Raw genomic sequence first — 13,221 nt, 5'->3', positions numbered from 1 at the left:
TCTGCCGCCCTCCCTCTTGTCACCCTCCCCGTGTTTACGAGCATCCTTTTGGGGCTGGGGTGAGCTTGGTTGCGCTTGTTTTTCCGCGGAAGAAAAACTTGTTGGCTGCAACCTGGACCATACAGAGTTCTGTTTGGCCCTCTTCTCTTTGCTGCGCGGTGATTCAGCCTGATGCGCTCTTTCTCTTGCCCTATCTTGGGCAATCTGTTTCTCATTTCTCGCGAAAACTCGCGATGCCTCCATTAACTTGGCCCACGTGGTGGGCATACCATCTTTGCTTACGAGAGCTCGTCGTAACTGATCACTGCGCGCGCCTTGTATAAAGGCCACGCGCAGGAGCTGCTCAGTTATGCCCCCGATTGCCAGGGACTCCTGATTGAAACGAGTGATGTAATCTTCAATCGTTTCATCATTCCTGCGGATGCAGTGCATGATGTCATCAGGATCGCGCGTGTGCCTGCGCTGCTGTACGAAGTGGGCCTGGAACTTTTCTAATAGTTCCTCGAACCCATCAATTTGCCCTGTCGGCAAGCTCTCGAACCATACTCGCGCTGCGCCCGTGAGGCAGCGGGCAAACATATGACACCATGTTGGCATCGTCCAGCTCTCTAGGTTTCCCGTGTTATAGAAACCTTGCAAAAAGTCATCTGGATCTGTCGTGCCATCATATTTCCCCAGACCACTTGGCATCTTGGTCTTATGCTGGATGGGAGCCTGCGCGATGCGCGCAGTAAACTTTGAGTGTTTTACCAGGATGGCTGGTCTGTAGGGTGTGGTTACGTCCACTTGCCCTCTGACCGGTGGGCTGTATGGCATGTGCAGATCCGGATCTGCTCTGGCTCCTGGCGCCATGTTCACAGGCGCGCGGAGCTGCGAGCCTCCTGCATGAGTATCCCTTGTCTTTCTCATGCTATGCACCTCTTCATCACTGAACTCTGTGTGTGCAGTGTGAACAGAATGCCCTTCTTCCGGCGCGCGCGGCCTTTTTGTGGGCTGCTTCTCCATCGCTTGCCTTTGTGTTTGGTCGGCTAGCTTCTTCTGTTTGATCATTTCAGTGTACTTTTCCATCAGACGCCGTTGCTCATTTATGAGCCATTCATTCGGATCGTCTGCTTCATCTTCTGGACCCATTGGTCCCTTCAGCTTCGCGCCGGCCATATTTTGTAACGTGCGATCGTCTGGAGGAGTTTCAGTCTGGCCGTGAGGGGTTGTGACGAAGGGACGGTTGCTGGTGGTACGCGTAGAATCACGCGGAACCCTCAGAACCTGCTGTCCGTCGTTAACACCCTCACGTTCAATATCCTCCAGAGCTTGATCAACGTTACGAACTCCAGAAACCATGGTGATTGAATTTTTTAGATCTGGATGAGATCTGATTGCCGTTTGTAACAGTGGATGGCGCCAATGAAGAAACGTGGATCTACTCACTGGTAGCAAATCTACTTTCCTCGGGTGTGATTAAACTATTTCACCGATGGTTCTTCTGGATCCGAGTTCTTCCACCTACAAAATGAACAGCGCCGTTACTTACCCCTCAGAAAGGGACAGAGGGGTCCTCTTTGGGGTAACCCTCCGGCGTGAGAATCAGTATCTTTTGGAGAAGATAATAATGTTGTATGTAAGTGAATCTCAAGAGTATTGCTGAATCGCTGAATACTCTTGATTTGTGTGACTGTGTGTTTTCTCTGTAACTGACTGTGAGTGAATATAATTCAATATGATTGAATGTGATATCACTGCTTGTAACTGTCAAATGATTGAGTGTGAATGAATGTGTCATCAAAGTGGAGTTGATGCTGTATTTATAGTGCTAGGGTTTCCACTGGTTGGGCTCAGCCTCGTTGGCCTCCTCCAACCGCACTGCGCCATGTGTCCTCTGGGACACCTGGCGCTTTCTCGTTGGTTGTAATCATGTGGTAGCACATGTGTCATGCTGAGTTGTCGACCTTTCATTTGGCAGCTGTCAACATCAGCATATTCTTACTCCTTAAAAAGATGCCTTCTAGAAGATTGTCTGACGTGCACAATCAAGGTTGCCCTAACCCTGATTTGGATAAGGACGAGGTTGATTATGTGCACGTGTGATATGCGCCCATCCTGAGGATGCGCGAAGTCTTCTTTTTATTCTCACGCGCAGATATTTCATGCGCAGGTGTGATATGCACGAGCGTGTGATATGCGCCGCGCGCTGGTGCGCCACGCGCATATGTGACGCGCGAGCATATGTGGTGTGCAAGAGCATGCGATATGCGCCGCGCGCATATGTGATGCGCGAGCATATGATGCCTGAGCATGTTTTGTATGCGCCATGCGCCTGGGTTTTGGCTTTGTGCCTTCATAATGTCTTTATCTTGCGGGTTGACCCGCCTTGATTGGTGTTGAGGCGGGTACATACCTCTTCAACTATAAAACACGTGTATCTAATTTTATAAATTTTTATTGTTAGTTTAACTAAACATATATCAATTTTTTTGTTTCATAACGTCGTGGTTAACAAATTGGTTGAAACTTAAATTGGTTTTGTGGTCGAATGGTGTAATTTCTTTTGATGTAAGCGGTTCAGTTTCTTTGTGCGCCTCCCCCGGTTTGGGGTGGTTGGTGTGTTTTTATCAAATTTACCGTTTGAAAAATATAATAACTTAATTAAACTTATGACTATTAATTAGTTTATAGAAAAACTTATAATCTAATGGTTTAGTGGTATGGTTTTTATCACTTTAAAAGAGGGGTTATTGGTTTAAATCCGTGCAAGTGTAAAATTTAGAAGAATTCAGATGGAAAAAGAATTGTTGTTATAAAAAAGGAATTAGTATTAGAAAAGAAACCCAAGTTTAACAACGTAGGAAACAAAAATTAATTCAACTATTTTGTTAAAATTGCGCTCACACCCCTCCTCAAGTTGGAGGTTGAGAAAACCCTAACTTGCGTAGAAACTCGTGAAAATGAGGCCCAGGTAAGCTCTTGGTAAATAGATCATCAAGCTGGTCAGTTGTCTTTGTATGTAGCAAATTCACGAGACCTTCTTGTAATTTCTTGCGAACAAAATGACAATCAATTTCAATATGCTTTGTTCGCTCATGGAAGACATGATTCTTGGCAATGTAAATTGCAGCTTGGCTGTCACACTTGAGGTTGACCGGAGTAATATTAGGGACATTAAACTCAGTAAGAAGTCTAGTTAACCATGCAAGCTCGGCAGTAACACGACGAAGTGATCGGCACTCAACTTTAGCAGAACTTAAAGAAACAGTGGGCTATTTCTTAGATTTCCAAGAGATTAGAGAACCACCAAGAAAAATATAAAACCCACTGACTGATCGTCGAGTATTAGGACTGGCCGCCCAATCCAAGAGCTTCTAAGTCAAAAGAAGGATTATTGTTGAAAAATAATCCTTGAGATAAAGTACCTTTGACATATGAAAGAGTGTGAAGAGCAGCCGTCCAATGCAGAAGACGTGAATCTTGCATGAATTGGCTTAAAAACTGAACAGCAAAAGCAATATAAGGTCTTGTGTGAGTAAGGCAATTGAGTTTACTAACAAGTTTCCTGTATTGTAAAGGTTCTGCAATAGCAAGACCCTCATGAGCTTTCAGCTGTAAATGATGGGGTAATGGAGAATTTTTGATAGAAAGATTGAAAGTATCAAATTCTGAAAGCATGTCTTTAGCAAATTTGCGTTGACACATGATAACACCCTTAGTGGTATAAAGAACCTCCATTCCCAAAAAATAATTGAGTGGTCCCAGATCTTTAATCTTGAAGGAAGAATTCAGAAAAGTTTTAAGATTATTGATCTCTTCCAAATTGTTCCCAGTAAACAGAATGTCGTCAACATATACAACGACATAAACTACTGATGATCCCATAGATTTGGAAAACAAAGATTGATCATTTTGGGAACTCATATACCCTCTTAACCGCAATGCAGATGACAATTTGTCATACCATTGTCGAGAAGCTTGTTTTAGACCATATAAAGATTTCTAAAGTTTAAGCACTTGATGATTAGGGAGCTGTATACCAGGTGGTGGTAGCATATAGATGTCTTCATCTAAATCCCCATGAAAAAAAAAAGCATTGTTAACATCAATTTGAAAAAGAGGTTAACATTGTTTGATAGCAACAACAACAAGACTTCGAATGATGGTCATTTTGATAACTAGAGAAAAAGTCTCAGTATAATCAATCCCTTCTTTTTGAGTATCTCCTCGTACCACCAATCGTGCTTTACAACGCTCAATCGTGCCACCTGCTCTGTGTTTAACTTTAAAAACCCATTTTCTTTTAATACCTTTCTTTCCAAGAGGAAGATCAACAACAACCCAAGTATTAGTATTTTCAAGAGCCTGAAACTTTGCTTTCATGGCATCTTGCCATATAGGAATAGTTGCAGCTTCTTTATACGAAGTAGGCTAATGTAAATCAGATAATGTTGTGGTGAGAGACTGACTGGAAGTAAGAAGTTGAGAGGAAGAACAATAAGCAGAAGTGGAGCCAAATTAGTGACAGTATGGAAACATTGATGAGAAAAGTCAGAGTGATTACATACATAATCATTCAAATAAGAAGGTGGAACAGAAGTTCTGGAAGACCTTCTAACAGGTGGATCAGTAGAAGGGGCAATAGAAGAAAGATTAGGAATAGAAAGAATAGAATTGGGAGTCAGAGTAGAAGCGGAAGCTGGAGAAGGATCATCAAAAAATTTATTGATGATGTCAATGGATGGAAAAACGAAGCTTCTTTTAGAGTTGGTGATAGAAGGGAATAAAGCTTCAAGGAAAACAACATCTCTTGATATGATGACTGATAACCGTGTTTTACCGATCATGCAAAAACCTAATTTTACCTATAGACAGGGTAAGTCAGGTATCGAATCTAGAGGAGCATGGTCATTGTCAGACGTTTGTTCGTTTATTTAACTATATTTACAAAACAATTATAAAGAAAAAATTATGAAGATTTGTCAAAAGTGCTGATCACACTAGCAAATGATTCAGTTTTAAAATCAATTATGTAATTAGCATAGATTCAATTAATGAACAAAGAAAATCACACCAGGGAATCAAAGTAAGCAATTAACATTATTCTCATGCAACCTAACAGATTAATTATCCTAAGTCAACTAAAGATTGTTTAACAAGCTAAACCGTAGGCATCCACAATCGCCAACACACGGCACTGCTTATCAAACGGTCTCTGCAAGTGTGACTCAACTAAGGGCAATTGTATGCTTTCTTGTAATTAACTAGTCAACACAACCCTACGAATAATTATTATAGAAACTGGCAAACTAATCGTTATGATCGACAAAAACCTAAACCGACTGAATGCACAACAATACTAAACATCAATACTTATAGATTAACAGAGAACAATTACAATTATTTGTTCAAATACATGAAGAAAATATTGAAAAATTACAAACTTTACATCCCGGGAATGACTCAAGAGGATTTAGCCGCTCATGAACTTCGATTAGTCTTCGGATATTGATTTAGGATGATGAACTACGAATCCCGAGGTGATCCGGGGCTCCCGGAATCGCCCCCTGTCGTCCCAATATGGCTGGAAGTCGTTATAACTGATTAGGGTTCGTAAAATAGAAGATATAGGTCAAAACCCTTTTTTCCCGTTTTTTAGGCCCTTCGCGCTACGCGATGGCCATATACCCATCCCATCGCATAGCGCAATGGAAGATAACCTCATTTTTGGATTTCTCTCATCAAGAAACCCAAATTCATATATTATGGGTTCTGTAACTCATTTTTTAGCCCAGGATATGCTCGTTTTACTTCTTGATCGCTTTTTGTCAACCCATTTTGTTCAGTTTTAGCATCGGCTTTAGGTTTCTCATCCAAACTCTTCCTGAATCCTTCTAACACTTTCCAAGACTTCAAGTTATGCTCCCATCATCCCGAGATATCATTCCATGCTCGCACAAGTCTCCAATTTAGCATCTTTAATGATCAATGACCTGATATACAAAAGCACATATGAAGTACCAAAGTTCTAACAATATACTCAATAAAACTACATAATTAGCACACTAATATGTATACAAAATACCTGACCATCACATCCCCACACTTATATTTTGCTTGCCCTCAAGCAAACTCTAAAGTAAGCATCAAACTCCGTCATAGGCATGTCAATTATCACCATTAATACTAGTAAGGTTTAAGGTCATACCTAGTTTTCCAGACTGACACTTTCTAGATTGACAACCCACAAATACAGTTAATGCTACCATAAAACTACAGAATCGCCCAGACAAGTGTACTTTGTTTCCGGTTAAGGCATACATGTTCATATCTCTCACACTATCAATACTCCACTCGGTTAAAATATATGGACTAGCAAAAGATGTGCCAGTATATGTCTCTACTCTCAAATACCAAATATGAATTACAATTTAATACGCTTGCAAGTCAGTCTTATCTTCACCCATTACCTGCCGATTGCATAAAGACTCGGACTAAGGGTTTTGCTGAGGCTTAGGTTTGGGTGCAGATTAGGCATATTTAGTGACTAAGGTGGATGAAACCCAGTTATAAAATCCAATATACAGACAAACTTAAATACAAACGAACTATTCTACACTATAAACTGCTATTTACAGCTGAATGCAAAAACTGATAACTTCTTTCTGGCTTATTTTGCTGTTTTTTTTAAGCATCAATACAAAACACTGAAAAATATTTACAACTCTGACATTTACATATTTACATACTCTTCTGACTAAATACAACTCGATCTATATACAACTCGATAACTAACTGGATTTCAGCACACGGGTAAAAATATAATTAAGGCCAAGGCTGAATCGGTGTGTAATGTAGGTTCAATAAATAAAAAAGGTAAAAGGTCCAATGGGCTCCTAAAGGATAATGTTAGTTAAGGAATTTTATTTAGTAGGGAATTATGTACGGAAATGGGTTTTCTAAAGTCCTAATCTCCATACAGTTGGTGAAAGATCTCGATAAGCATATAACAAGCAAGTTCTAATTCTGTAAAACATACCGGTTTCCCTCAAATAATTACAAGACATGTTTTATATCTATTATATAATACGTGTATTAAGTATAGGGGCTAATCTCACAATATGTCTGGAATTAATGGCTGCCGATATGAAACATGCATACCCGTCCCCTTGGCTCGTTTTCCCTGCCTAAACGATTTCATTTTCAACTTCTCATTAAAGAAAACATTTGTCGGGAAAACTATCGAGAAGCTGAAAAACCAACAATGACCAAAAACCTCTAACTTGGCATTAATAGCAATAATTAACAGTTAATCATTTTGGTTTCTAAATACTCTTCGAAGTATTATTGGGCTAAAAATTTTCAATTTTCCCCTATCCCCACACTTGAGGTTGACATTGTCCTCAATGTTAAAATAGTAAAACAATTAACGAACATTTGAGGGGAGTTGATAGCATTAAATTCGTCCCAATTGGATTTTATCGTAGCAAAATAAGTAGCAATGTCATTACTTCATTGGGAGATTAGGCAAAGGTTCTTTTGTAGTTGATAAACTCTAGCACCGTTTGCTTGGCCATATCGAGAGTTAAGTTCATTCTAAAGAATTTGAGCCGTTTCAGCATACAAAACACTATCACGAATATCGTGATTAAGAGTGTTGAGAATCTAATATATCACCATATCATTGCATCTTTGTCAATAGACAAGATGTGGTTGATTAGCTGGCATGGTGACGGTGTTATTGATGAAACCTAGTTTGTTCTTGGCTGAAAGAGCAATAGTCATTGCTCGTTTCCAGGCTTCAAAACCACTTTCGTCAAAAAATTTTGAAACCAAAATCATGCCAGGGTGATCAGACAGATGAAGGTAAAGAGGATTTGAAGAATTAATTGTGATGTTTTGAACAAAAGAAGTGTTCGGAGCTTCCATTTAAAAAAACACGGAAAAACGAACTTAAAAAAGATTGAAAAACTCGGTTAAAACGAAGAGCATGTCTTAATATCCATGCTCTGATACCATGTAATCATACAAAATGATAACATGAAAAGAAATTAGAAAGGAAGAAGAGTGACCATTTTATTGCTCAAGAATTAGAAAAACTACAATATAAAAGAAACAAACAAACTATATATACTCAACATATGCTATGCAGATGTTGTGGCATATAACATATATATGCGCCGCATATGTTATGCGCCGCATATGTTGATGACTTCAACATATTATTGCTCAAGAATTAGAAAAACTACAATACATAAGAAATAAACAAACTATATACACTGAACATATGCTGTGCAAATATTGTGGCGTATAACATATGCGCCGCATATGTTATGCGGTGCATATGTTGATGACTTCAACATATGTGCTCACACTAACATGGGTTGAATTTTTCGGGTATACTGCCATTGTAGCTAGCGTTACGTTTGTACTACTAGAATTATTGTAAAAGTCAGTGATCAGTATGAGCTCAACTTTTGGCTCTGATTAAAAAGGCACTGTCGATCGTAACACTACTTATCTCTAATGTAATCTTATACATCATTATGATAATGTCAATGTCACACAATATTAAGAACGTATATGAAATATTTTGAAGATTTAAAGTGGTTGCAAGAATAGTATTCTATGCTGATGGGTTGATAAGGGGGGATGGATTACATATGCAAAAACCACTAACCATAGTTTTGATAAGAAGACAGTGAGAAAGTGGATTTTGGTCTAAAAGCATAATTGGCACATTTAATATTGGAGTTGTCTCGATCTACATGTGCTACCACTCTTGCTGGCATCTTCAAGTAAATCCAATCTTTTTAACTTTTTAACAAAGATAGTACGAAAATGGTAAAATAAGGGGTTTCCTAGGTTTCATTCGATAATTAGATGTCATATTTTGTAAGTTGCAACACATAGTTGTTTGATAGTGTGGTAGTGTATATTATTAGGGTGGTCTCTCTCTATCTCCACATAAATTTTTCATAGATCATGAAAATATTCATCTTTCTATCCCTTACAAAATTAATTTTATAGGTTGTATAATGACCTGAAATACGTACAGAATATGGTACCCTCGCCAAACTTATGGCGACCATACCCATACTACTAGGGTGGGGAAGTGTTCTCTAGCAGCTAGCGATTTCAATTATCAACTCATCCATGCCTTTCCAATCCCGCATTCGCACAACTGCTATCCGACATGATTTCAACTTGGTGGGATGTGATTACCAAAATTTACGTGTGAAGATATTATTATCGTGCAATTTGTATTTAAGCTAGTTGATAGTTAGATCAGTTGGATAGATGTACGTTTGTTATTTTCTTGTATAAATATTGTTAGTTCATGTAAGAAGGTTATCATTTTTTTCCCAATTTCAAATCGCTCAGAGGTATTTGAAATTGGAAAAAAATTGTTAACCTTTTATTACATGAATAGTATATATACAAGAAAATAACAAACATCTATCCAACTAACTAACTGATCAACTATCACCTAGTTCAAATACAAGTAGTAGTGGTGGTGGTGGTGGTGGTGGTGGTGGTACCCAAATTATGAGTTTGAGCGTCAATTAAGTTCTTGACTGAATTTGAGGAATGAATTTTGAGTTATGGTTTAGTTAAAATATTAAAATGATATAAAAGCGTTAAGGAATGAATTTTGAGTTATGGTTTAGTTAAAATATTAAAATGATATAAAAGCGTTAAAAGAACTGAGAAGTTAAAAAAAATCGTTTTACCCTTGACTTAATGGTCAAAATAGACGGGGTTAGCGGAAATTACAAAAATTATTATTCTTGAAACGTCAAGTGTTTAGTTGCAAAAAAATTTTAAAAATGTACTAAAGTTGTATAGCTGGCCAAACCTTAGGCATGAAAATAATACTTAACTTCATGTTAAAAAAATGAGAAACTAAAAGAAATAATATATACAAAATAACTCTACTTAATGGCAAAAAATAGACGAAGTTAACGAAAAGTATGAAAATGACATGATTGTTAGACGTCAGGCGTTTAGTTGCAAAAAATTTAAAAAATGTATTGAAGTTATGTAGGTAGTCAAACCTTTTAAAAATAACAATAAAAGTAAACTCTAATGTAATATCACTCTATTTTAACGTCTTATCTTTTTCAAAATGGCAACTTCTGATTTGTTGGGCATATAGCATGTAAAATAGTCAGCTTCTTATCAAAATACCATGACCCTATCTTTATATCCACAACACCCATGCATGCAAAACCTTGACACTTTGCATCGGGTCATTTGCTCAACAAAAAGAACAATTTGTGGACTCTAATTAATATGATCGTTTACTTTTTAAAAGATACGTTAATTGATAATTAAGTGGGATGATGGTTAAAACTTGGGATCTTAAAATTTTCATGTTTAAAATCTGAGTAAGGGGGGTTACATAGGTGTATTTCCTCTTTGATGGTGTTCCTTGACGAGTTAGACCTAGAGTGTAAAAATAAGCATGGACGGTTAACATTTCGTCTCAGAAAAGATCACTCAGGTATTTAAGAAGGTTCCAAACACTGTTAAATAAAAAAGATAGTACCTAAATTTACTTTGATCGGTAATAAAATGATGCAACTAATACAAGAACGAAAGGTTCTAACTTACCCTATTTATAAAAGTGAGGATAGAACCTATTACACTGTTTATAAAAGTAGGATAGCACCTATATTTAAGTATATAATTACAAGATATCCCATACGTAGTGTGATAGGTTGTTATGTAATCACATAATTAAGTACATTTTTGTCGTCTTTAGTACAAATTTAGCAGTCTAGCATAGCACTCCGCGTTGTGGCAGCTTAAAACCATAATAAAGTAACGTTGGAATGTTTTATTAAACCCTTGTTAAAAGGTGCTTTATAGCGGAACTTTTAAACCAAACGAAAACTAGACATAATAATGTTAAACCATATACACGCCTGCTGAAAGAATGATTTTTACCCGTCATCTACACCTCCAATGTGAAGAAAAGCCCATGCATAAATATGCAAAGCAGTCACTTTGGCAACACTAATCTGCATAATAAATTCGGAAGTCACCTCTTTATAAGAAATGATATCTATCTATACTCTATAATAAAAAACTATAAGTTTTATCATTTGTCACTCACACATTAAACCTCATCATTTTTTACAAATTTATAATAGTAAAATATTATTTACCATTTTAAAGTTTATGCTTCAAAATTTGTTAATTTACTATTTATTTCCTTTTTTTTTCCCAAATATTTGCTATTGATAATAATCTTTTACTTTAAAGTTGTTTTAAAGACTATTGTACAACGATTGCGTATTAATAGTGTTTAATAGGTTTATAGTTTCTTGTATATCGATTATTTATTAAATATTGTATTTTCAAAAAATACCCATATAGTAGGCCGGTCTCAAACTAGTATAAAATAATCAAAAGGGTAACAAAGTTACCTGTCTCAGCGTAGTAAAACGCTATCACATAATTGCAACACTAAAAGAACACTGATTGAGACACTCAAAACAAAAACACATATTCAGTATATATGTAAACTAGCTTTTGAACCTATATATTACACATAATTTGTCAAATTATAAAAATAAATAAGGTTTGTTATTTCAATTGTGATTCTCAAAATACTTATGAATTAATTTAATGTACAGAGTAAAACTTATGAATTATATTTTTTTTCGGTTTACGACTTATGAAATGCATCTTTTTCATATTTCACCCCGTCTGCTACACATGATGGAAAATATGAACTTAATGTAATTTTTCGTGTAACAATATATAAAAGATGATGATTAATGTGTACATAAACAATAATCTAGAGCATAATGTAATTAACCAATATAAATACAGACTTAAAATATATATTTTTTACAATACTAAAAAAACAACCACCAACCCAATAATTGATTCTATTTAGCATCAAGTATTTTTGAAAGGTGATTATAAATGTGACATTTACACACCTTCAAAAAATGACATATTAAAAAATAAATTAAATTAGCTACAGTGCACAACCCAAGCCATGAGATCAACCTAGGCCGTGACCCAACATCATTTAAATATTTCTTTTTTCATTATTTTCTTTCAAACAATTTCTTTTGTATATAATTTGATTTTTTTAATAATCTATATTATTTAACTTATAAAATTTTAAAAACACAGTATTGTTTAGTTTATTTTTATGAGCATTTCGATATCAATTTTGTTAGAAACGAAACACTTTTAAAAACATGTATTTTTTCTAATATAAAAACATGTTTATTATATGTAAAATTAGTTTTGTTACTTGTAAAAAATTCAAGTTTTTTAATATTTTTATATTTAAAATAATACAATTTAAAAAATAAACATTTTTTTTAATTTTAATAAATTTTATAAAATAAATTAAAACCTAAATAAATATATGTATTAAATAATTGGGTTGGGACTGAAAGTAAAAAATTGGGTTAGGTTGGGGTGTTGATGTGGAAGAGAGGGAAATTAGTTTTTTTATTAAAATATTGGGTTGGGTTGTTGATAAAATTAGTCTAAACGTCATTTTCATACCTAAGGTTTAACCAACCACACAACTTTAGTACATCTTTTAAATTTCTTGCAAATCAGTAACTGTTTTCAAAATGGTGCTATTTTTTTTTGTTAACCTGTTTCTTTTTTTTTGTTAAGTTGGGGATAAAATATTAATTTTTTTATTTCTCAAAGTGGCTTGGTATAAACGAACGAACTACTTTGTTAAAAAAGGTGGTTCGGCTTGTTTATTTTTGCTAAAAAAAAGTGGTTCGGTTTGTTTGTTTTTTAAAAGTAGTTCGCTTCGTTTATTTTTGTTAAAAAAATGTGGTTCACTTCGTTTATTTTTGTTAAAAAATAAGTTTGGTTCGCTTATTTTTTCTGTTAAAAAAAGTGGTTCAGTTCGTTTATTTTTGCTAAAGAAAGTGGCCGGGTTCATTTATGTTTGTTATAAAAAATTGGTTCGGTTTGTTTGTTTTTTTAAAAGTGGTTCGGCTCATTTACTTTTGACCACAAGGTTAAATAGACGAGAAATAAAAAAAAAAAACACTATTTACCCCTAACTTAATGCAAAAAAACAAAAGGGGTTAACGGAAAGTACTAAAATAACATGATTTTGGAAACGATAGGTGTTGATTGAAATAAATTAAAAAAATGTATTAAAGTTGCGTAGTTGGTCAACATCATGTATGAAAATGACACTTAACTTAATAATAAATAAAATCTACACTATGTTATAAC

Source organism: Bidens hawaiensis, unplaced genomic scaffold (assembly GCF_021521415.1).
Source record: "Bidens hawaiensis isolate Kalapana, Puna unplaced genomic scaffold, B.hawaiensis_p1.1 tig00002507_1, whole genome shotgun sequence".
NCBI classification, from domain to species: Eukaryota; Viridiplantae; Streptophyta; class Magnoliopsida; order Asterales; family Asteraceae; genus Bidens; species Bidens hawaiensis.
The sequence above is the reverse complement of the archived record's forward strand: the minus strand, read 5'-3'. Positions refer to the sequence as shown.